Source organism: Schistocerca americana, chromosome 8, assembly GCF_021461395.2.
Source record: "Schistocerca americana isolate TAMUIC-IGC-003095 chromosome 8, iqSchAmer2.1, whole genome shotgun sequence".
NCBI classification, from domain to species: Eukaryota; Metazoa; Arthropoda; class Insecta; order Orthoptera; family Acrididae; genus Schistocerca; species Schistocerca americana.
This window is the reverse complement of record NC_060126.1, coordinates 493,539,455-493,565,661: the sequence shown is the minus strand read 5'-3', so window position 1 is coordinate 493,565,661 and position 26,207 is coordinate 493,539,455.

Here is a 26,207-nt window from a genome sequence, read left to right as displayed (position 1 = left end):
TGAAATATTAAAAGGCAAGTGGCCACAAACACAGCAGAAGGTATCAGACGCCAGAAATGGCAGTAAATTAGGTTTTAAGGCCTACTGCTAAAATACAAATACCAAATTTTTTTTAAGCAGATGACCACAATCACGGCTGAAGACCTCTCACGCCAGGAACGGCAATTGTATAAAAAATTTAGAGACATGCTGTAAAACAGCAAATACAAGCAAAAGTTAATTAAAAGAAACAAGCAACTGACCACCAAACGGGTGAAATAAGATGATGGTAACGTTGCAACACAACCCTTTCACTGCTAGATTTATTCCAGAATGCGACTGGAACTATTAACTAGACATACACAAACCTTAACGTAGCCATTACATGGTATGGTAATAAATAATACAATAATAAAACACAAGGACCAGTCACAGACGGTGCACCAGGAATCGACCTATGAGAAGGTCCGGCAACAAACTCTTTCGCGAGCGATGAGATAGGCAGCCAAGAGTTGCATTCACTTCACAAGATGGTAACTCAGACCAGCGGCAGTCTAACGAACGACTAATGTTAATGTTGCTGAAGCTACCTGACGTCCAATAAACCAAATGAAAGATTGGAGAACAACACGACAAAGCCGGAACCGACGGACTGCACTACGCCCCCAGAATACTGTATTTAGAGCTCCTGGAACGAGAAAGGAACCACTACGAGATTTCCGTCCGATTCCACAAACCCGAAAATCAAAGCAAACAAGTGCCAGTAAAGAACACCAGACAAACTAACCGTAACTAAAACCCCACTCGATTTGCGTGCGAGGCAAAACCGAAATGCAACCAACCAGAATCAGCAACCACACGTCAATGCGCAAGCAATTGCCAAACGAGCCAAAACCAAGTAACAAATGAGTAATATGAAATTCATTAGGCACAGAAACGAACACTGAACTCACTGTAACAACTCTGACAACGGTTGGCAGACTGAAACAAAGCTCTTCATTGCAGTATTAATTCACCGTTGAGTAACCACACCGTTTAATCACTGAGCCAAGTGTTTTTAACGCAGTAGGGTCTTCAACTACTAAGCGGTATGCAGGTCCACCAAACTGCACATGAAGGCGCGCTGATAAGCTGTCACAACATCACATACATATTACTGGGTCCACACAGGTAACTGACTCTGCTGTACTTGGATTGAAATGGATTCATCTTAAAGCTTCATGGATCCGGTTTACGACGAGGTCGTGCACCCTCGTGACCACAGCCCTTCCATCCGGCAGTCCGTGCGTGCCGATAGCGGTCCCGGCCAGTTTTCGCACTGAGTGGACCTGACTCCTCCTGAGTCCCCAACCGAATTGGAACACTGACACGACCCGGAAAAACAACGGCGTCGCCCCAAAGATAGGGCAACAGTACTACATATCGATAACTGCCGCTGCTGCCACTAGCGGACAGGCAATGCTTGCGAAACCGAGTGGCGCCAGTCAATACTAGAAGAAGACAAACAACAGCAACAATGCCAACTAAACGATACCTTCTGGCCTGCAACGGAGGGCAGGAATCTACAAATAGTACCAACGCGAGCCGCAGCACAGATTTCAGTTTATCCAGGTCCCATCTCCTTAAATTCTCACCTTTTTGCAGTTTCTTCAGTTTTAATCTACAGTTCATAACTACAGATTGTGATCAGAGTCCATATCTGCTCCTGGAAATGTCTTACAATTTAAAATCTGGTTCCTAAATCTCTGTCTTACCATTATATAATCTATTTGAAACCTTCCAGTGTCTCCAGCCCTCTTCCATGTATACAACCTTCCTTCACGAGTCTTGAACCAAGTGTTAGCTACGACTAAGTTATGCTCTGTCCAAAATTCTACCAGGCGGCTTCTTCACTCATTCCTTACCCCCATTCCATACTCACCTACTACTTTTCCTTCTCTTCCTTTGCCTACTATCGAATTCCAGTCACCCACGACAATTAAACTGTCGTCTACCTTCACTATCTGAATAATTTCTTTTATCTCCTAATAGATTTCACCAATCTCTTCGTCATCTGCGGAGCTACTTGGCAAATATACTTGTACTATTATGGTGGGTGTGGGCTTCGTGCCTATCTTGGCTACAATAGGGCGTTCACTATGCTGTTTGCAGTAGCTTACCCACACTCCTATTTTTTTTATTCGTTATTAAACGTACTCCTTCGTTAGCCCTATTTGATTTTGTATTTATAATCCTGTATTCATCCTACCAAAAGTCTTGTTCCTCCTGCCACCGAACTTCACTAATTCCCACTATATCTACCTTTGACCTATCCATTTCCCTTTTTAAATTTTCTAAGCTACGTGCCTGATTAAGGGATCTGATATTCCACGCTCCGAACCGTAGACCGCCTGTTTCTTTCTCCTGATAACGACGTCCTCCTGAGTAGTCCCCGCCCAGAGATCCGAATGGGGGACTTTTTACCTCCGGAATATTTTACCCAAGACGTCGTCCTCATAATTTAGCTGCCTGCCCTCAGGAAAAATTACGGCTGTAGTTTCCCCTTGCTTTAAGCCATTCTCAGTACCAGCACAGCAAGTCCGTTTTGGTTAATGTTACAAGACCAGGTCAGTCAATCATCCAGACCGTTGCCCCTGCAACTACTGAAAAAGCTGCTGCCCATCTTCAGGAACCACGCGTTTGTCTGGCCTCTCAACAGATACCCCTCCGTTGTGATTGCACCCACGGTACGGCTATCTCTTTCGCTGAGGAACACAAGCCTCCCCACCAACGGAAAGGTCCATGGTTGAATGCGGGGGGAGGGGGGGGGGGCGAAATTATATATTATTATTATTTAAAGTAAGGGTGGTGTTTCCAAATCTACAGAAACGATTGTGTGAATGAATTGCCATGAGGATTAGTAATGGAGCTACCAATGATTGCAGAGTTTAAGAACGGTGAAATTAAAATTCATACGTATGTAACTGACAAAGCTCAATCTTCCACGCTGCCGAGAAGTGAAAGAATAGTATTTTCCAAATATTTCAAACGCAAACACTAATTTGACCAACAAAATATATTCATATAAAGACATCAAACAATATTTAGAAGGCAAAACGTAGTTCCATTTTACTTACTTCTTTGTTGTAAATACGTATCCTTCTGCGACTGGTGCCAGTCTTTAAAATTCCTCTGTGTGTACCACCTTACAAGACACTTACAAAGCAGGTTACTTACATCAGCAAAGACGTTAACTTTCCAAGCGTCTCCAGCAAACTGACCCTGAGCACGAAGACCAATAGCCATTTATACATCTGCTGTGATGTCAAATGCTAACGATTTCGAAAACTTTAGTAAAACAAGCACCATTCTAATTTAACAATTATTACAAACTTAAACTACATACAGTAACAGTTATGGTTCTGTACTAGTCTCTTCCGATACACCCTACGTCCTCAATTATTTGTTGGATATATTCCAGTCTCTGTCTATCCTAGAGTTTTGACGCTCTACAGTACCCTCTAGTACATCCTAGTTAGTCCTGGCTGTCTTAACACATAGTCAATCGTCGTGTCCCTACTTCTTATCAGTGTTTTCCACGTGTTCCTCTCCTCTCCGGTTGTGCACAGAGTTTTCTAAATCTAATTTTCAGCCTTGTCGTACAGCAGCACATCTCAAACGATTCGACTGTCTTCTTTTCCAGTTTTCCCCACAGTCAATCATTCAATACCACACAATGCTGGGCTCCAGATGTACACTGGAAAAACGTATATCCAAAAAGTACATTCTGTGGTTGACGGTAGTAGTTTCTTTTGGTCAGGAAAACCTTGTTTGCATGTATTAGTGTACTGTTTATATTCTCCTCGCTTCGTCCGATATGTGTTATTTGCTTCCAAAGTAATGGAATTCGTTAACTTCGCCAACTTCATTTGATAAACGTATCGAAAATTTCATTTCTGCTACTCGTCATTACTTTAGTCCCTCTTCCGTTCATTCTGAGCTTCTGTTCGCATCAGACTGTATATTCTATTCAACAAAGCCTGTAGTTCTCTTTCACTTTCACAGATAATAGCAATATATTCAGCAAGTCTTATGACTGGTATCATTTTCTTCACTATCTTTCTAACCCCAGCACTTTGTTCTTGGTCTTTCACTGTTACTGTTCACTCGTCGTTCTTGTAGATATTACTTGTTACCAATCTACATATTTAGTTTACACTCATTTTCTCAGAGTCTTGCAGATCTTGCGGCATTTTACATTGTCGAACATTCTTTGTAGCTCGCCAAGTACTATGAACGTGTGTTGATCTTTTTGAACTCTTACTTCCATTATGAAGAACAATATCAGAACTGACTCTGTAATGCCTTTACCTTTCGAAAATCCTAACTGATCGTCATATAACAGAACCACTATTTTCTTTTCAGTCCTTCGTTTTGTTATTCTCGTTAGGAACCTAGTTAAGTGAACTTCTAAGCTGACTGTGCGACTGTCGTCACATTCATTTGCATTTTCTATTTCGGGGTTGTGTGTGGGAAATTTTCCGAAAGTCTGATGATATCGCTCCAGCTACATGGGGTCTACACACCAACTTGAATAGCGGTTTGTTGCCACTTCCCCAAATGGTATTAGAAATTGCGAAGATTGGTGAGCTTCTTTTTCGGCTATATGATCGCAGGTCTTCCACAGATATATTAAACTATCAACATTATACCGAATCCTTTATGTCTTCCATATCGATTTCCATTTCTCATTTCAGCATACAGGTCGTCCAACTGACAAGTTCCTTCATTATACTGTTTGAACCAATCCGCTCGCGACTGCTACGGTCGCAGGTTCGAATCCTGCCTCGGGCATGGATGTGTGTGATGTCCTTAGGTTAGTTAGGTTTAAGTAGTTCTAAGTTCTAGGGGACTGATGACCGTAGATATTAAGTCACATAGTGCTCAGAGCCATTTGAACCAACCAATCCGCTCGCTCCTCTGCATTTCAGAGTTGAATTCATATTTCATTCTTAATGGTTCCCCCCTTGTTTTTAATTTCATGGAAGTCTGTTTTGATTCTTCTTCGTATATGCTGGGTCTGTATTTCTGACGAGCAGATTTCATTTTTCTTGCAGCCATTTCGCTTTGTATTCCCTGCAGGCTCCTATTTTCTTCACTCCTATGTGTCTTATACTGCTTACTCCTACCTTTTCTTAACATTTTTTTACTTACTTGTTTCGCCAATCAACTCTACCATATCTTCGCAGTTAGACCCTTGCACCTAAATATACCTGTCCAGTTTAAGGGATTGCAGTTTTTGGAGATGTCAGCTCCATTTCGATTGAACTACTTACTGTGTTATTCGCTATCGCAACCACCACAGCCTGAAAGAACTTCAAACACAGCTCACCACTACAGTATCCTACATCTTCCCACGCAGAATTTTTCTGATACCTTGCAAGATGGCACTGGGCCATGGCTAATTGCACACAGATCTGATACCTTCTCATCGACTCAGATGTCAAACGCAAATCTGTACGCAACGCAAACGATTTAGAAATTAATGGTCATACCAAATGAGTCGTGGATACGGCCTTCCGGACATCAGTAGGGAATCATAGAGTTAATCTATCTAGTGAAAATACATATACCTCTACTTTGACCGTGAATTATTACTGTAAAAATGCAATAAGAACTTTAAAGTGATTCAGGAATGGCACAAAAGAGACTCAGAACACAAAATCCTAGCAATATATTCCAGCCGGCCGGTGGTGGCCGAGCGGTTCTGGCGTTACAGTCTGGAAGTGCGCGTCTGCTACGGTCGCAGGTTCGAATCCTGCCTCGGGCATGGATGTGTGTGTTGTCCTTAGGTTAGTTAGGTTTAAGTAGTTCTAAGTTCTAGGGGACTTATGACCTCAGCAGTTGAGTCCCATAGTGCTCAGAGCCATTTGAACCATTTTCTGAATATATTCCATTAAATACAACCACTGAACGGAATGGCCAGTGGAACATGGGTAGAGATCCGAAATCACCCTCAGCCGAGTTCTCTGCAGAGAAACCGCCAAAAGGGCTTGTTTCCCAAACAGTTCGTTAGGCGCACGCATAATGGGGTACCACTTAACAAAACTTGCCCTCTTACCTCCGAGAAGATAGTTTTAACCGATAATTAAACATAATTCGAAGAATTTGTTGCCAGATTCCCACTCTCGAGAAAAGCTGGAGTCCGGAACAGTGTGAGCAAACCCCACGTTCGGTTTTCTCGGGAAATGACGCCCCCTCTTTTCTTCAGTAACCAGGTGGACAAACTCCATGGTCTGGCGCCACAACGTAGCCCACTGGCTTTTTTGAAACCACGCACAACATTCCACAAATTTTGCGCTCTCAAGGATTTGACAAATTGTTATCTACCACTCAAGCCACCCTCGTGCTATTCTTTTACGACCGGTATCTGGCTGCAGCCAAAAAGCACTGCAGAAGGCAATTTGTGCTGAATAGGATACTTCGGAAAGAAACGCATTTCTATCTATTTCTTTATTTCACATTACGGAAGACTATTTTGTGCGGCCTTTCCGCCAGACAGCCATTCAGATTGTTACAGTACAAACTATATTAACGACATTAACAGGAAAATTCTAAAAAAAGAGGAAATCTGCCCATCCTACCATTTACAAGATAACACTTTTTCGTCCACGACTATGTTATCAGCCGATCAGAGCAACAAGAAACTTAGCTACCATAGAATTCCATAGTCTGATAAATTATGAGAACGGATGGGGAAGCAACTTAATGGAAAAAGTATCGTTCCGGTTTTCTTTTTTTTTAATTCCTAAAAACGTAGGCACCGGATACGGAAATAAAGAACATTCGAATTTTAACAGTTTAAGGGAACAATTGTACAATCAGTTACTTGCGACTATTGTCCACATAAGTACTTTAGACAAGCTGGGCGTAGCTTTGACGTGTGCTTTAAACAGCATTTAAGTTCGGCCAATAGCAAGTCTGCCATTATTTCGCATTTGCACGATACAGTAAGCTCAGTCTCTAGTACGGAGGATGGTTTCAAAATTTTATTTAAGCAAACGAATGGAAAGGCCTTCAACGTTTTAGGAGTGCAGATTACGAGCTCTTTGAAGCAGTCACCCGCCAATACCTTGAACAATTAAACCGAGCTGAAACACTGCAGTAGCATTTTTGCTAATTTCAATTGCCTGAACTCCCGCGATTGATCACCTTCAGATCTTGCATACATGACGTGTACTGCTGTCTCAAAGCCTCCTTAGTATAGATGGGTGAATTTTTTTTGTGTTTTTTTGTAAATATTTGTATATAACTATTTTTTAACTTATGTTTTACTCGTGCTATACACACCTCCAGATTCATTTCTTTAACCACCACAGGACGTCTGATTCACCACTTTCAATTACCACATGATTCTCATTTATCATTATATCCTGTAACATGGTCCCCAGTCTTCAGTTGTATACGGAGTGAATGACATTGTTCTCTGTGCCTCGATGGGTCTTGCAGGTGCTTAGTTTCCTTCACGCCACGCCTGCGTGGTTCAAATGGCTCTGAGCACTATGCGACTTAACTTCTGAGGTCATCAGTCCCCTAGAACTTAGAACTAATTAAACCTAACTAACCTAAGGACATCACACACATCCATTCCCGAGGCAGGATTCGCACCTGCGACCGTAGCGGTCGCTCGGATCCAGACTGCAGCGCCTAGAACCGCACGGCCATTCCGGCCGGTCCACGCCTGCGTGACTCACGTTCAGTTCGTATCAGTACCTGTCAGTGACCTCTTTTACCGTGACACTGACTGTCATAACAGCCCATACTAACGGATTCTATAGTAGGTAGACTTTCAATAGCAGCGTGCCAGAACCAATCATCGTGTGACCGCCTTGAACTACCATAGCTCCTTCATCACTGTCTTAGTTCCATATTGTTAGTAAGTTTCAAAAAAACTTTTTCTTATCAATTCCTTACGATTAAAGAGTGTGCGCTTGCTACTCCATGTTCGCCTTACTTTTACTCGACTACAGCCGGTAAAAAAATTTTTGGCTAACGTTTGTCTGTAGGTAATCTACATGAACTACGGTTTTATTCAACGACGGAAACTATGTATTTGCTAACTGCGCTCCTCTGTCAATGGAAACTGGATTTTGAGGTCCACTTTCAATAATAAGTCAACATTTTAGACCCTGAGTTCATCATAACATAGCTTTGGTAGTGATGTATGTTACTGTACAGTGTCCATTAAGACTGTTTTGGTCTATATGTTTTAACTGCAGTGATTTATCTCTTTCCCTAGGTTTTTCTTTTTACTGAAGTGTGAGTTCTTCGACTTTCACCTTATTGCGTATAAATCCAAGTTTAACCATTCGATGAACAACCTATTAAGAGGTTACGCAATTAATAGGGAACAACGTGAACTTTGGGACGTTGTATATTCTCTCCTAGTCTTATGAAATGAAATGTTGAGGAAAATCCAGTTCCATTTTACAAAACATATGTATAATGTTGGGGCATTGTACATTCTCTCTAGCCTTATGAAGTCAAAAGTTGAAAAAACCTGTTCCTGTTTTCTCGTTGTTATAAACTGTGAATTAACAGCATTTTATAAAACGTATTTATAATGTTGGGCTATTGTACATTCTATATTGCCTTGTGAAGCGAAAACTTGACAAAAACCTATTCCCGTTTTCTCGTTGTTGTAAAATATATTTTTGCTGCGAACATGCCATCGGAGGACCACGTTCCAATTTCAGTTCTTCGTTCTTTATTATTTTCTTCTCTTCCAGTATGCCTTCATCTATTCATTATGTTTCTTCTTCCTGCCTTCAGATTATTTTGAACCAGTCTTTTTAACTACCTGCCTTGGAATCTCTCCATTTTCAGAACTTTTTCCCGAAAGGCTTCTCTGTCGTTTATATCTTCTGTTTTTATATTGTTTCTTTCTGAATCCTTTTTTACTTCTTTGACCCAGCATGTTGTGGACTTCTTACCCCACAGATGTTCGAAAATCTTTTTAGTTAATCTACTGTCTTGCACTCGAAATAGATGTCCAAAATATATGAGTCTTCTTTTTCTCATTAAGTTTGAAATATTTTCTATGTTTTGGTATATTACAGCATTACTTAGTAATTTCCAACCTTCTGATGTGTTTTGTGGTCCTAATATTTTTGATGGTACCATATGCTCTCCCCATTTTATGCAACCTTTACTCTTTTGCAGATTTTTCCAGAACATTTTCTTGGGTTATCTCCCCTAGATATTTGAATTTACTGACTCTTTCTGTTTGGCCAACATCTGTTTTCAGTTATTTTGGAGCATCGTTAATGTTCGTTATAAATTATGTTTCTTCTGAAGAAATTCTTAAGCCAGTTCTGCTGGCTATTTCTTCCAAGAGATTTACTTGTGTTATGGCAGATGCGACATTTTCGGATATTATAGCAAAATCATATGCAAATGCAAGACAATTGATTTCGATCTTTTGGCTTCCTTTTCCCAATCTTGTACGTAAGATGATGAGTTCAATAAGTTATTCTTTCCGCAGTCTCACTGTTTTCTCTAACACTCTATTAAAAAGAATTAGGGATAGCCCGTTACCTTGTCACATGCCTCTTTTTGTTTCTAAAGGCCATGAAAAGTCTCCCATACATTTTACTTTAACAGACTGTATCTGAAAAGTGCGATGGATTAGATTTACAGGTTTTGACTTCACGCCAAATTCTCGAATTATTTTATCCATAGTATCTGTGTCAACACAATCAAAAACCTTTTGGAAATCCACAAACATAACTACAAAATGCTTTGAATTAAGTAATCTGTGGCGAATTACTGACCTGAGAATAAATATTTGTTCCGAGCATGACCTTCCTGTCCTAAAAGCACCTTTATATTCACCTAAACGACTGTCTAGTGTTGTTTCTATTCTGCTTAATGAAATCTATGAAAATACTTTATACGCTAATGGCAATAGAGAGAGTCCTCTGTAAATGTTTACATCATGTTTATTACCTTTTTTGTGGAGGTGGTGTATCAAGGCAACTTTCCATTATTCTAGGATTTTTTGTTTTCCACATTTCTTCAGAGAATAAATCTAGTTCCTTTGCTATATTTGGCAACGACCACTTCAAAAGTTCAGCTGTGATTGAATTTTCTCCACTAGCCTTGTTCTTTTTTTTTTTTTTTTTTTGAGGGTTTTAATTACTTCTTGGATTTCTTGTAAAGTTGACACCAAACTGGCCTTATGTCTTATAAAATTAGTTTTTAACTGTTTCCTCTGTTTCTTCGCAACCAAAGTCTTGAATCTTAGTTAGCTTAATTGATCTAATTCGTCATATTTCCCTGGTTAACAATGCTATTTGCAATTTCTTCTTCTATTACTCATAACCGGTGCGCATTCACTCTACAGGTATCTGAAGGCCGGCTGCCTGATTTGAATATCATGTCTTACGCTTTACTTACAAGTAATTTGCACAAAAAATACTTGAACCAAGATTACGCTTGTCGTTGATAATCTGTAAACAATTGCATTTTGTCTACATTTCTTGTGCTACTGTTTTGCGTGTTGCGTATTTGATAGTCTGAAATTTGTCCTTTTTATGAAGCTGTTAATTCAGCTATTGGCTGAGTCTAAGTTATCGTTAATAAAAGTAAGATTTGATGTGGTGGTTCATCCAGTTAATATAAAATTGGTTGGGACATGTTGAGCATTGTTACGCCCATGACTGTAACTCGAAGGGGAAAAAGTCTTCATGCTATCTCACAGCTAGTTCCATTAATTAAAAATCCATTGCCTTTTGATTCTAGGTTCATTATTCTGGATGTTTTACTGTTTCTTTAACAAACGATGATTACTGTCTGTGGTGCAAATATGGAGTAGAGCCAGTGATCTCCAATTTTCTGAAGTTTTGTCTGAGGCGCTACGACTTTTTTCTCTTACTCTTCTGCTTCCATTTTCCCCCAAAACAGGTGTGTGTCGCTTGATTTGTTGTTCGACTGTATCACCCCTGGAGAAAAAATTATAACATTTTCTATAACACAGTCTCTGAAATCTGCCAAAGACATGTTGATATGAGCATCTATCCACCTAGGAAGTAATAATACTTTATAAGTTCGTATTTATTTCTAAATCACTATTTAAGACATTTACATAAGAGGAACAAGACATGTAGAGGAAAATAAATTTCCTGACAAGTAAACTGTTCATGAAGAACACGGTTACATTGAAAGTGGTGACAGGGCCGCATATGTTTATTAGACAACACATGCACACATAAATGAAGATCAAAACAAGGAACAATACATAAGGAACACAAGTAATATTGAACACAATGAACGTGATGATACCGTCACACAGATATATACAAATATATGAAGATCAAAACAAGTAAACAATACATCTGTAACACAAATATCGTTGAATACGGTGAACATGATGACAACGTCACAGACGTAACAGGATGTACGCAAAATAATCAAGTATTCAAGACGAGTTAAATCAAAAGATATCGCTCACAATTATACTGTCCATTACATCGTAGATGAGAATACATCTAGACTACACATTGAGTTAAGACACGTGAAACAAAAGTGCACTTTACACAGGAATAATGTTTATAAAAGACTTATTTGTCAGAAATGCCAACATAGAAAACACATAAGAGAGAATTAAGGCAAGTGACATTAGAGTTGACCTTTATATTGTATTTTATGGTATTGATCTGGGGACATAGAAACGACAGTGAGACTTCGTCCCCGCCGTAGCCTCAGCAGTACACAACCCCACAACAGGCTTCAGCAGTCCACTCACCCCACCGCCGCCCCACACCGAACCCAGGGTTATTGTGCGGTTCGGCCCCCAGTGGACCCCCTCCCCCAAGAATGTCTCACATCAGACGAGTCTAACCCGAATGTTTGAGTGGTAGAGCAATTATTGGCGTACGCGTACGTGGAGACAGTGTTTGCCCAGCAGTCGCCGACGTAGTGTAACTGAGGCGGAATAAGGGGAACCAGTGCGCATTGGCCGAGGCAGATGGAAAACCACCTTAGAAACCATCCACAGACTGGCTGGCACACCGGACCTCGACACTAATCTGGAGGGCGGATTCATGCTGGGGACCGGCATGCCTTCCCGCCCGCAAAAAGAGTTGACCTTCGGCGGTATTGTTCATCGAAGAGCGCTATAAAATCGATACAAAATGGATGTCTGTTTATCTGGGCACACAAGATAATAAATTTCCCGATGACATACTTCAATGGACTGAGAAGGATACGCTAGACAGGATGGGACGGGTAGCACCTTCACGTTTTCGTCAAACGTGCACTCGTTTTGTTACCTTATAAGCTGTACAAAGATAAGATTTGTACCTTTTCTTCTTCCACAGAACCAACAATCAATACGTATAAGGTACGCATCACCAATCTTTGGGAGGTCTGCTTCTCAGTTGTTAGGTTGCATAGTGTTACCTACGCCAAAACCCGCCAGGGTAGCTGAGAGCACTAATGTGCTGTTTCCTGGAGTCGGGTAGGCGCGCCGGCCCTGGATCAAATCTGCCCGGGCTGGTGTTCCGTCCTGCCCGGATGTGGTTTTTAGGCGGTTTTCAACATCCCACTAGGTGAATGTCGGGCTGGTCCCCATGTTCCGATTCAGTTACAAGTGTCGCAGACATTTGAAACACGTTCGCACTATTTCACGATTTACACTAGATGCAGACAGCTGGGGTACACTGATTCCATCCCTGGGGGTACGGGGTGGCGGCAGGAAGGACATCCGGCCACCCCTAAACCTAACCTAGCCAAATCCGTTGTAACCACGCCGACCCTGTGATCACTGCGGGACTATGGCGTAAGCGAAAGAAAGAAAGTATTACCTATGCCAGTCACGTGGACTGAGTCTAGCGTTAACAAAAGGAATTTGTTCATGTACTTTCTATTCCCTTAACTTAGGTATGCAATTTTTTTAACTAAATTCAGTAGTGTCAGCCATGCCGACGCGTAGAATGTCAATAAGCTCAAAACAAATCTTTTGTGAACGTTACTTTGGACACTCGTGATATTTTAACCATCCCTTCAATTCTAACATGCAAAATACTCCTAACATGCTTCGATCAATGTTTCATGCATTACTTTGCAAAGCTAAAATGACTTCTCTGCCAACAGCAAGGTACTTATGGGATGCCTCTGTATGCTGCAACAGAAATCTCATCAAATACAGGGTTATTACAAATGATTGAAGCGATTTCACAGCTCTGCAATAACTTTATTATTTGAGATATTTTCACAATGCTTTGCACACACATACAAAAACTCAAATAGTTTTTTTAGGCATTCACAAATGTTCGATATGTGCCCCTTTAGTGATTCGGCAGACATCAAGCCGATAATCAAGTTCCTCCCACACTCGGCGCAGCATGTCCCCATCAATGAGTTCGAAAGCATCGTTGATGCGAGCTCGCAGTTGTGGCACGTTTCTTGGTAGAGGAGGTTTAAACACTGAATCTTTCACATAACCCCACAGAAAGAAATCGCATGGGGTTAAGTCGGGAGAGCGTGGAGGCCATGACACGAATTGCTGATCATGATCTCCACGACGACCGATCCATCGGTTTTCCAATCTCCTGTTTAAGAAATGCCGAACATCATGATGGAAGTGCGGTGGAGCACCATCCTGTTGAAAGATGAAGTCGGCGCTGTCGGTCTCCAGTTGTGGCATGAGCCAATTTTCCAGCATGTCCAGATACACGTGTCTTGTAATGTTTTTTTCGCAGAAGAAAAAGGGGCGGTAAACTTTAAACCGTGAGATTGCACAAAACACGTTAACTTTTGGTGAATTGCGAATTTGCTGCACGAATGCGTGAGGAATCTCTACCGCCCAGATTCGCACATAGCGTCTGTTTACTTCACCATTAAGAAAAAGTGTTGCTTCATCACTGAAAACAAGTTTCGCACTGAACGCATCCTCTTCCATGAGCTGTTGCAACCGCGCCGAAAATTCAAAGCGTTTGACTTTGTCATCAGGTGTCAGGGCTTGTAGCAACTGTAAACGGTAAGGCTTCTGCTTTAGCCTTTTCCCTATGATTTTCCAAACCGTCGGCTGTGGTACGTTTAGCTCCCTGCTTGCTTTATTCGTCGACTTCCGCGGGCTACGCGTGAAACTTGCCCGCACGCGTTCAACCGTTTCTTCGCTCACTGCAGGCCGACCCGTTGATTTCCCCTTACAGAGGCACCCAGAAGCTTTAAACTGCGCATACCATCGCCGAATGGAGTTAGCAGTTGGTGGATCTTTGTTGAACTTCGTCCTGAAGTGTCGTTGCACTGCTATGACTGACTGATGTGAGTGCATTTCAAGCACGACATACGCTTTCTCGGCTCCTGTCGCCATTTTGTCTCACTGCGCTCTCGAGCGCTCTGGCGGCAGAAACCTGAAGTGCGGCTTCAGCCGAACAAAACTTTATGAGTTTTTCTACGTATCTGTAGTGTGTCGTGGCCATATGTCAATGAGTGGAGCTACAGTGAATTTATGAAATCGCTTCGATCATTTGTAATAGCCCTGTATTAGTGCATGTCTGGTTTTCACCTTTCACGCTAGACTCATTACACAGATCACCTGCCATTGTAACGCAAGAAAACACGGATCCATCGCACTCCACTACCATTAAACACATACAACAAATAAACAAACGAAAATTGAATGGCTTGGAGACGACAACGCACTTGCGTGAGTTGCGTGATAATCCCGCGGTATGGGAAGTAGCATTGTGTCAAATGCGAGCGGTTCCTCTAAGCCTGGCGGTGAACCTCAAATGGTTCAAATGGCTCTGAGCACTATGGGACTTATCTTCTGAGGTCATCAGTCCCCTAGAACTTAGAACTACTTAAACTTAACCAACGTAAGGGCATCACACGCATACATGCCCGAGGCAGGATTCGAAGCTGCAGCCGTAGCGGTCGCGTGGATCCAGATAGTACGAGGTGTATTTAAGTTCTAAGGCCTCCAATTTTTTTTCCTCCGGACTGGAAAGAGATAGAAACATGCGCATTGTTTTAAAATGAGGCCGCGTTCATTGTCAATATGTCCCAGAGATGGCAGCACCGTACGGCAGATGGAATTTTACCGCCAGGGGCGAGAATGGGAACTGTTTTAAATACTTAAAATGGCGACGGTTTCCTTACTTGAACGCGTGCAATCATTCGTTTTCCGAATTTTCGTGGTGTGAAACCAATCGAAATTCATCGACGTTGAAGGAGACATGTGGTGATGGAGTTATTGATGTGACGAAAGTGCGTTCGTGGGTCCGACAGTTTAATGAAGGCAGAACATCATGTGACAACAAACCGAAACAACCTCGGGCTCGCACAAGCTGGTCTGACGACATGATCGAGAAAGTGGAGAGAATTGTTTTGGGGGATCGCCGAATGAGTGTTGAACAGATCGACTCCAGAGTTGGCATTTCTTTGGGTTCTGTGCACACAATCCTGCATGACGACCTGACAATGCGAAAAGTGTCATCCAGGTGGGTGCCACGAATGCTGACGGACGACCACATGGCTGCCCGTGTGGCATGTTGCCAAGCAATGTTGACGCGCAACGACAGCATGAATGGGACTTTCTTTTCGTCGGTTGTGACAATGGATGAGATGTGGATGCCATTTTTCAATCCAGAAACGAAGCGCCAGTCAGCTCAATGGAAGCACACAGATTCACCGCCACCAAAAGAATTTCGGGTAACCACCAGTGCTGAAAAAATGATGGTGTCCATGTTCTGGGACAGCGAGGGCGTAATCCTTACCCATTGCGTTCCCAAGGGGACTACGGTAACAGGTGCATCCTACGAAAATGTCTTGAAGAACAAATTCCTGCCTGCACTGCAACAAAAACGTCCAGGAAGGGCTGCGCGTGTGCTGTTTCACCAAGACAACGCGCCCGCACATCGAGCCAACGTTACGCAACAGTTTCTTCGTGATAACAACTTTGAAGTAATTCCTCATGCTCCCTACTCACCTGACCTGGCTCCTAGTGACTTTTGGCTTTTTCCAACAATGAAAGACACTCTCCGTGGCCGTACATTCACCAGCCGTGTTGCTATTGCCTCAGCGATTTTCCAGTGGTCAAAACAGACTCCTAAAGAAGCCTTCGCCGCTGCCATGGAATAATGGCGTCAGCGTTGTGAAAAATGTGTACGTCTGCAGGACGATTACGTCGAGAAGTAACGCTAGTTTAATCGATTTCGGGTGAGTAGTTAATTAGAAAAAAAATCGGAGGGCATAGAACTTGAATACACCTCGTAGCGCCTAGAACCGCTCGGCCACTCCGGCCGGCGCGGTGAACTTCGTGACGGCGCACGGAACCCAGGCATACACACATGCGACCGTCATATCATCTCTCCATATTCACACCAAGTGGCTCACAGTACAGACACACTCAAAAGTGACTATCTACGCACTGAAATTTCGTGTTAATTATTACAGCAGAAAGTATGTTCACAAGGTACAGCGTGCTGTCCCCAGACGTCTACAATTTTCTTCATCACTACCGCCGTACAGTACTAATTTGAGTCACGTACGCTCTCAGACTGCGGGCGTTAAAAATCCCAAACTCGCTCTCAAACATCACCAGTTGCATAATAAATCGTTGTTGTCTGCAGTCTCTCCTACTTCCGAGAGAGACGTCAGTTGTTCTCGCCACCTGGAAACATGGAAACACCTACGATCCTCCGAAAACCGTCCGACTTTTGCACACATTGCGAGCGCGGATGGAACCTCATAGTCTTCTACTACAGGCGAGCAGACGTTCGTACCTCTGTGGCACACTTTACAGTGCTTGTCCCCCACTCGGCACTCGCTTTTGCATTCTGCGCTCCACATGAGCTTCCCTGTTGCTGTGGGGGCTTCACCTTCAACCTTTCACATTTTCTCGGCGCGCTCATCGTCACTGCATTCGACTGTGGTTTCGTTCTGCATATCGTCATGTTCCCTTTTTGAAGTGTCATCAGCAATCGTATGGGCAGTTACCACGGGACAGTACTCATTTACGGCCCCCTGGTACTCTAAACCCTAGTAGTACATGTCCGAGGGTCTCTAACCCATGGCCAGTCCAATCATGGGCGTCAGATTGACTTCCGTCGGCTGTGTTCGAAGAATTATCATCACGACTTGCGGACGGCAAACTGACTTCATCTGGAGATCCGTACCAGATAGGGTTGACGGAGCAGATAGAGAAGATCCAAAGAAGAGCGGCGCGTTTCGTCACAGGGTTATTTGGTAACCGTGATAGCGTTAAGGAGATGTTTAACAAACTCAATTGGCAGACTCTGCAAGAGAGGCGCTCTGCATCGCGGTGTAGCTTGCTCGCCAGGTTTCGAGAGGGTGCGTTTCTGGATGGAATATATTGCTTCACCCTACTTATACCTCCCGAGGAGATCACGAATGTAAAATTAGAGAGATTAGAGCGCACACGGAGGCTTCAGACAGTCGTTCTTCCCGCGAACCATACGCGACTGGAACAGGAAAGGGAGGTAATGACAGTGGCACGTGAAGTGCCCTCCGCCACACACCGTTGGGTGGCTTGCGGAGTATAAATGTAGATGAACTCCTGTCCACTCTAATAAATCACATTTTAGCTTCTGTGGCCCATCTATGAAAATTTTCTCGTTCTGCCTACATTTTATTAAATTAACTTTGCCCTTTGTGCCCTCTGCACCCATGCAATCGGATCTTCGAACAAATTGACCACGCTGTTAGTGGTCCAACCCATGACTTCTCGAGAGTACGTCATTCCTGATTATAAAATCGAGCGACAACGCGGAGATGACAAATGTATTCACCAGTAAGGTACTTCTTCTGTTGCTTAACGACACCAAAACCTGTTTCTCCACCTTCCTTCTTTTCGCCCCAAAAGCGGGACTTGGTGAGATTCCTTTTACAAGTTGTTGTTGTTGTTGTGGTCTTCAGTCCTGAGACTGGTTTGATGCAGCTCTCCATCATACTCTATCCTGTGCAAGCTTCTTCATCTCCCAGTACCTACTGCAACCTACATCCTTCTGAATCTGCTTAGTGTATTGGTCTCTTGGTCTCCCTCTACGATTTTTACCCTCCACGCTGCCCTCCAATGCTAAATTTGTGATCCCTTGATGCCTCAAAACATGTCCTACCAACCGATCCCTTCTTCTAGTCAAGTTGTGCCACAAACTTCTCTTTTTCCCAATCCTATTCAATACCTCCTCATTAGTTACGTGATCTACCCACCTTATCTTCAGCATTCTTCTGTAGCACCACATTTCGAAAGCTTCTATTCTCTTCTTGTCCAAACTGGTTATCGTCCATGTTTCACTTCCATACATGGCTACACTCCATACAAATACTTTCAGAAACGACTTCCTGACACTTAAATCTATACTCGATGTTAACAAATTTCTCTTCTTCAGAAATGATTTCCTTCCCATTGCCAGTCTACATTTTATATCCTCTCTACTTCGACCATCATCAGTTATTTTACTCCCTAAATAGCAAAACTCCTTTACTACTTTAAGTGTCTCATTTCCTAATCTAATACCCTCAGAATCACCCGATTTAATTTGACTACATTCCATTATCCTCGTTTTGCTTTTGTTGATGTTCATCTTGTATCCTCCTTTCAAGACACTGTCCGTTCCGTTCAACTGCTCTTCCAAGTCTCTGACAGAATTACAATGTCATCGGCGAACCTCAAAGTTTTTATTTCTTCTCCATGAATTTTAATACCTACTCCGAATTTTTCTTTTGTTTCCTTTACTGCTTGCTCAATATACAGATTGAATAACATCGGGGAGAGGCTACAAGCCTGTCTCACTCCTTTCCCAACCACTGCTTCCCTTTCATGCCCCTCGACTCTTATAACTGCCATCTGGTTTCTGTACAAATTGTAAATAGCCTTTCGCTCCCTGTATTTTACGCCTGCCACCTTCAGAATTTGAAAGAGAGTATTCCAGTTAACGTTGTCAAAAGCTTTCTCTAAGTCTACAAATGCTAGAAACGTAGGTTTGCCTTTTCTTAATGTTTCTTCTAAGATAAGTCGTAAGATTAGTATTGCCTCACGTGTTCCAACATTTCTACGGAATCCAAACTGATCTTCCCCGAGGTCGGCTTCTACCAGTTTTTCCATTCGTCTGTAAAGAATTCGCGTTAGTATTTTGCAGCTGTGACATATTAAACTGATAGTTCGGTAATTTTCACACGTGCTTTCTTTGGTATTGGAAACTTTTGCAAGTATCTCAGCTAATTTACTGAAACTTTCGACCAGCTATGAGTAAAAAGGCCGTTGAAAGTGCTGTCACTTCCGACACAGAATCCAGACATGCTCTCGTCTTAATTCCTTCCACAGTTATTTCAATGAGGCGACGCCAATTGTCCACTTTTTCCGGCAACTCTGCGTCATCACAGTACTGGTCTGCGTCATCGCGTGCTTGTGGCTGCTAGCACTGCGCATTGCATATGTGATGGCCCTTCTCTACTGAGGCGCCCCTGCAATATCTCATTTTCTCTGGTCATTCATTTGTGTGATCTCACGCCCCTCAGCCTGAGGTGGTTCAAAATGGCTCTGAGCACTATGGGACTTAACATCTATGGTCATCAGTCCCCTAGAACTTAGAACTACTTAAACCTAACTAACCTAAGGACATCACACAACACCCAGTCATCACGAGGCAGAGAGAATCCCTGACCCCGCCGGGAATCGAACCCGGGAACCTGGGTGCGTGAAGCGAGAACGCTACCGCACGACCACGAGCTGCGGACCAGCTCAGAGGTTGTGAACCTGCATTATCCTCACGGTCTCTCCCATAATGCGAGTCTTGCACGCAGTTTACGTGGAGTCTTTGGTTTGGCACTTCGTTCCTGCCTTGTTCTCCATGGTGTGGACCACGACGTCTATCTCGCTCTCGCCTATTCCCCTCTTCTCCCCTTCGTCCGTTATTGCGCCAATTCTATCTGTCATTGAGGTGCACAAACCCTTGCGGCGCCCCATTTTCTGTCCTAATTGCGTGTCCATTTGTTGTCCTTCACTCCTCCTGCTCTTCAGTTACGTCCAAGGACCTTAAAATATCCATAAACTGTCTTTTCGACAATGCCCCGACGAGTGCACGTTGAACATGAGCAGGAAAATGTGAGCGCATCGCGCTGACATTTTGTCATCGAAGTACCCCGCCAGAACGGCAAGGTTGCCATGGATTGGAATGACTGGCGCAAACTGTCCTAGATATAAACTCATCTTTGCGCTCACCTATGCGGCCAGGTTCCAGCACGTTGCCAGAAACTTAGTGCTGAAATCCTTGAAACTACTGTTCTCGCAAATTGTAACGTCAAACAAGGCAACCTCCTTCTGATCAAGCGTCTGGCGTACAACGAGTAAAAAGTTACATTCCGCACTCCTTTCGCATCCAGATACGCATCTAAATTCCTTAGGTATGCCTTCAGGTGAGTGCTGCGTTCTAGGCCGAACTTGGGCAGTGGTATGTCCACCCCATGCATCGGTAGTGCGGCCTGCAAATTCTTTGCCGTGGCCTGCGTTACAAGGACATTACCTTATCGCACTGCAGACACTTCTTGCTCGAGGACTGACACTCGTGTTTGTGTTTCCTTCAATGATTTACCTTCCTCATTTATGCGTACAGAGATATCAGTTATCTTTGCATTTACCCGCATTTCTAAGCTGCCAACCTTCGTTTCACACTCTTTTCTCACCTCTTTTAGGTTGTTGGTAACCTCCGTCCGTATCTTTTCGGTTTCAGTCTCCAGTTCGTGCCTATCACCAGCGACTTGCCGATCAAGTTTTTGATTGCAAAGTTTTAGCTCAGTTTCGAGTGTTTCAAACGGTGTTTTATTCTCCTCGCTTATGGCTGCTAACTGTGATGTGTGGTTTTCTAATATCGCGAGAATTCGATCCAGTCGACTCTGACTTTGCGTATCCCGCATAAGCGTGCCTTGTGTTTCCTCGCACTCCCCCGAACTTTCCTCAACTGGCTTCACTGTTTCCACGTTTATCAGTTTCGCAGACCTCAGTTGCATAGAGAAACTAAACTAGAAATTGAAAGCACTACACAGAACGAACAGAGACAATACAACGCTGACGACGACGCTGGTAACAGCGAACAGAACAATGGAAATCGTGGAACAGAATGTTCTCAAAATGCGGCTGGTCCCGGCGGAGGTTCGAGTCCTCCCTCGGGCATGGGTGTGTGTGTTTGTCCTTAGGATAATTTAGGTTAAGTAGTGTGTAAGCTTAGGGACTGATGACCTTAGCAGTTAAGTCCCATAAGATTTCACACACATTTGAACATTTTTAACAATATTCACAAGAACAAATTACACATTCTCAAACTACATCAAAAACTACGGGGATGATATGGGAACCAAAACTGACTACACTAGTTACCGTTGTATCTACTTTATATGCTCAGTTGCAACACAGTTATCACACACAATCCCTTCGTCTGATATCTCACACAGTGACGTTAACATATGGTAATAATGGAATGGTGAATCTTCCTGAGTCCTGTCTTGAAACTTAGAAGTTCTCACGCTAACAACGTGAGAATGGAGCCAAATCGAAGTCCTACGTTGAGCGCTAAAAATGTAGTGACATCGAGAAATTACTTTGTGACATGAGGTACCATGAAAATTGTGAACCGTGAATTCTTCCGTTTGCTGTCGAATGCGGGGTTTCAATTAATAATGAGGTGTTGTGGCCCTCAACTATTTACCCTCAGACTCAGTGTTCAAATATTAAAAGTTTCGGCTGGTTTCGCTGTCTAGGAGCTGGGATACGTAGTTGCCACATTACAAGCCAAATACTGCTGAGTCTACAGTATACAATATGAATAGACACATGATTCGAATGGTCGAAGGTTCCTATCACTCGTCAATTGCGAATGTAACGCAGAAATTCTGCAATTAAATAAAATGTGCAGGTACTATAATAACGACTTTAAATGATGAGTACGATAGTAGAAGTACTTTTGAGAATGCGGTATATTTCTGCAAAAACTTACTGGTGTCCATGGTCCAGCAATTAAATAAAATATAAGTTGAATAACAGGGAAAGAATAGATTCCTACTGCACGTAATTAGTTATCAACAACAACATAGCTCGCGAGATATTCACTTCTAAACACACACTACGTCTTCACTGTAGAAGCCACGGAAATCTCACAAGTGCACTAGTCGGCATTCCGAAGCATTTCTATCTGCCGCGACCACGCGCAAACCGCTCCACACTCTCCGAGTCTCTCCCGCGACCGTGCGTCCTTTGTGTGCCGCTCCAGCCCGTGCCCTGTCCTGTACTGTTCGTGTCTGGTGTCTTCCTGCAAAGCACTCTTCTCTCGCTTCCATCCAGTCTCCTATTCACGAGAGCTGTGATTGGCGCGAGCGCTCGCGCCATGTCTTCAAGCCAACGCACCCACACGAACATTATGAAACACATTCGAAATACTGGATTTACATTCAAATAACTTGAAGTTAAATAAATATTCCTACGGTTGGACCATAAACACGCTCTAACACATAGGTCCTCAACCAGAGGCTTCGTCGACTCTGTGACGGTCTTGGCTGCAGATTTCTAGAGTTGCGCTCTTGGTTGGGGAATTGTAGGACGCCCCTAGATATGTCAGAGGTGCACTACACAAAGGAAGCGGCTACTCGGGTAGCAGAGTACTTGTGGCGTGCACATGGTTTTTTTTTTAGGCTAAGCAGTAGTGCGAGGTGTCCTGATGAACACTCACCAGTAGGGAAATCAGGACGCGCTCAGTGAAAAGACACTTCAGCTATCAAAATATTAGCAGTAAATTTTCAAAGTGTACGGAATAAAGTTCCTGAATTTACTGCCCTCCAGGAAGCGTGTGGCGCGCAAATTATTCTCGGGACTGAGACCTGGCTGAACCCTGAGGAAGGAAGTTCTGAAATATTTAGTGACGGTTGGAACGTGTATCGGAAAGACGGATTAGACACCGTAGGAGGTGGTGTCTTCATTGCAGTTGACAAAAATATTGTGTCTACTGAGGTCGAAGAAGAGTGTGATTGTGAAGTTATCTGGACACGTTTAACATGGGCAGGAGAAATAATGTTAATTGTTGGGTGTTATTACCGGCCACCGTGACAGTTCTAGAATCATTCAAAGAGAGTCTACACTCTGTATTGCAAAAGTACCCGGATCTTGCTATATTAGTCGGAGGTGACTTCAACCTACCTAGTATAGACTGGGATGTCTATGGATTCATTACAGGTGGTACAGACAAGCCGTCGTGTGAATTATTTTTGAACACATTATAGGAAAACTGTCTTGAGCAGCTAAATCGACAGCCAACGCGTAATGGAAATATTTTAGATCTGGTAGTCACTAACAGACCTCATCGACGGTGTCAGTGTTGAGACAGGGATTAGTGATCATGATGTTGTTATTACGACTATGGATACGAAAGTTAAAAAGTCGGTCAAGAAGGCTAGGAGAGTATTCTTACTAGAAAGAGCAGATAAGCAGTTGTTAGCATCCCACTTAGTAAATGAATCGACCTCATTTACTTCCGGTACGATGGACGTGGAAGAATTATGGGCAAATTTTAAACACATTGTAAATCACGCATTGGAAAAGTATGTGCCGAAAAAGTACGTTACGGACGGGAAAGAGCCACCGTGGTTTAACTGCGCAATTCGGAGAATGCTCAGGAAGCAAAGACAGTTGCACTCGAGGTACAAGAAAGATCGGGAGAATGAGGACAGGCAAAAGTAGAGATTCGTGCTGCTGTAAAAAGAGCGATGCGCGAAGCATACAACCACTACCACCCTAATACCTTAGCAAAAGATCTTGCTGAAAACCCAAGGAAATTCTGGTCTTACGTAAAATCAGTAAGCGGCTCGAAGGCTTCCATCCTGTCACTCACTGATCAATCTGGCGTGGCAACGGAAGACAGCAAAACGAAAGCTGAAATTTTAAATTTAGCATTTGAGAAATCTTTCACGCAGGAGGATCGTACAAACATACCGCCGTTTGAGTCTGGTACACATTCCCGTATGTAAAACATAGTGATAGGCATCCCAGGGGTTGTGAAGCAGCTGAATGGGTTGAAAATAAATAAATCGCCAGGTCCTGATGGGATTCCAATTCGGTTTTACAGAGAGTACTCTACTGCATTGGCTCCTTACTTAGCTTGCATTTATCGCGAATCTCTTGCCCAACGTAAAGTCCCGAGCGACTGAAAAAAAGCGCAGGTGACGCCTGTATATAAGAAGTGTTGAAGGACGGATCCTCAAAATTACAGACCAATATCCTTAACATCGGTTTGTTGCAGGTTTCTCGAACATATTCTCTGTTCGAATATAATGAAATTTCTTGAGATAGAGAAGTTGCTGTCGATGCATCAGCACGGCTTTAGAAAGCACCGCTCCCGCGAAACGAAACTCGCCCTTTTTCACGTGATATCTTGCGAACCATGGATGAAGGGTATCAGGCGGATGCCATATTGCTTGACTTCCGGACAGCGTTTGACTCGGTGCCCCACTGCAGACTCCTAACTAAGGTACGAGCATATGGGATTGGTTCCCAAATATGTGAGTGGCTCGAAGACTTCTTAAGTAATAGGACCCGGTGCGTTGTCCTTGATGGTGAGTGTTCATCGCATGTGAGGATATCATCTGGAGTGCCCCAGGGAAGTGTGGTAGGTCCGCTGTTGTTTTTTACCTACATAAATGATCTTTTGGATAGGGTGGATAGCAATGTGCGGCTGTTTGCTGATGATGCCGTGGTGTACGGGAAGGTGCCGTCGTTGAGTGACTGTAGCAGGATACAAGATGACTTGGACAGGATTTGTGATTGGTGTAAAGAATGGCAGCTAACTCTAAATATAGATAAATGTAAATTAATGCAGATGAATAGGTAAATTAATCCCGTAATGTTTGAATACTCCATTAGTAGTGTAGCGCTTGACACAGTCACGTTGATTAAATATTTGGGCGTAACATTGCAGAGCGATAAGAAGTCGGACAAGCATGTAATGGCAGATGTGGGGAAGGTGGATAGTCGTCGTCGGTTCATTGGTAGAATTTTGGGAAGATGTGGTTCATCTGTAAAGGAGACCGCTTATAAAACACTAATACGACCTATTCTTGATACGGCTCGAACGTTTGGGATCCCTATCAGGTCGGATTGAGGGAGGACAATGAAGCATTTCAGAGGCGGGCTGCTAGATTTGTTACTGGTAGGTTTGATCATCATGCGAGTGTTACGGAAATGTTTCAGGAACTCGGGTGGGAGTCTCTGGAGGAAAGCAGGCGTTCTTTTCGTGAATTGCTACTGAGGAAATTTAGAAAACCAGCATTTGAGGTTCACTGCAGTACAATTTTACTACCGCCAACTTACATTTCGCGGAAAGACCACAAAGATACCATAAGAGAGATTAGGGCTCGTACAGAAGCATATAGTCATTTTTCCCTCGTTCTGTTTGGGAGTGGAACAGGGAGAGAAGATGCTAGTTGTGGTACGAGGTACCCTTCGCCACACACCGTATGGTGGATTGCGGAGTATGTATGTAGAAGTAAAGTATTAGACACGTAAAGAAATTGAATAAACTTATATCAAAGGAATAGAACAGAAGGTAGGCCAGTAGCGTAATGTTTGTGCGGTTTCTAAATCACAGTAAATTTTTAACCAATTTCTTCATAAATAATATATATCGGATATAAAGAAAGACATAGACAAATAAATATATTTATAAGCGTGCTGCTACTGGTTTTTCGTGTGACTGTGGAGTAGTGATGGCCTGATGCGGTTAGTAGAAATCGGCCACTTTGTCCTCCAATAACTCATGTACTATTCAAGTTACATGCCTGTAATTCATACCAATTTCGGTAGACACGTCGATCGACGAAATCGGATAAACCATTTAGATTTTGGAAATTCGTTTGCTGGGTGTTACTTGTATAATTTACAGATACTAAACTTTAAACTAATAAAGGTATTGAAAAATGTGATTACACCATCAGAATCGTCATGCAAATAATGGTAATGTACACGTTTCTTTTTGAGGTTTCATAATTCATCTGTCTACTATTAATTTCTATACAAACTTTGAAATGTCTACCATTGAGGTTTCACAAAGTCCGTCATCTTCGGCACTCCCGGTGTGTCTCCTTCATCGACACAGCATCACCATGGAATCCGCGGCTCGACCGCGCACTGGTGCTACCGCTCATGCTCAGCTAACGCTCAGCACCACGTGGTTACTGCCACA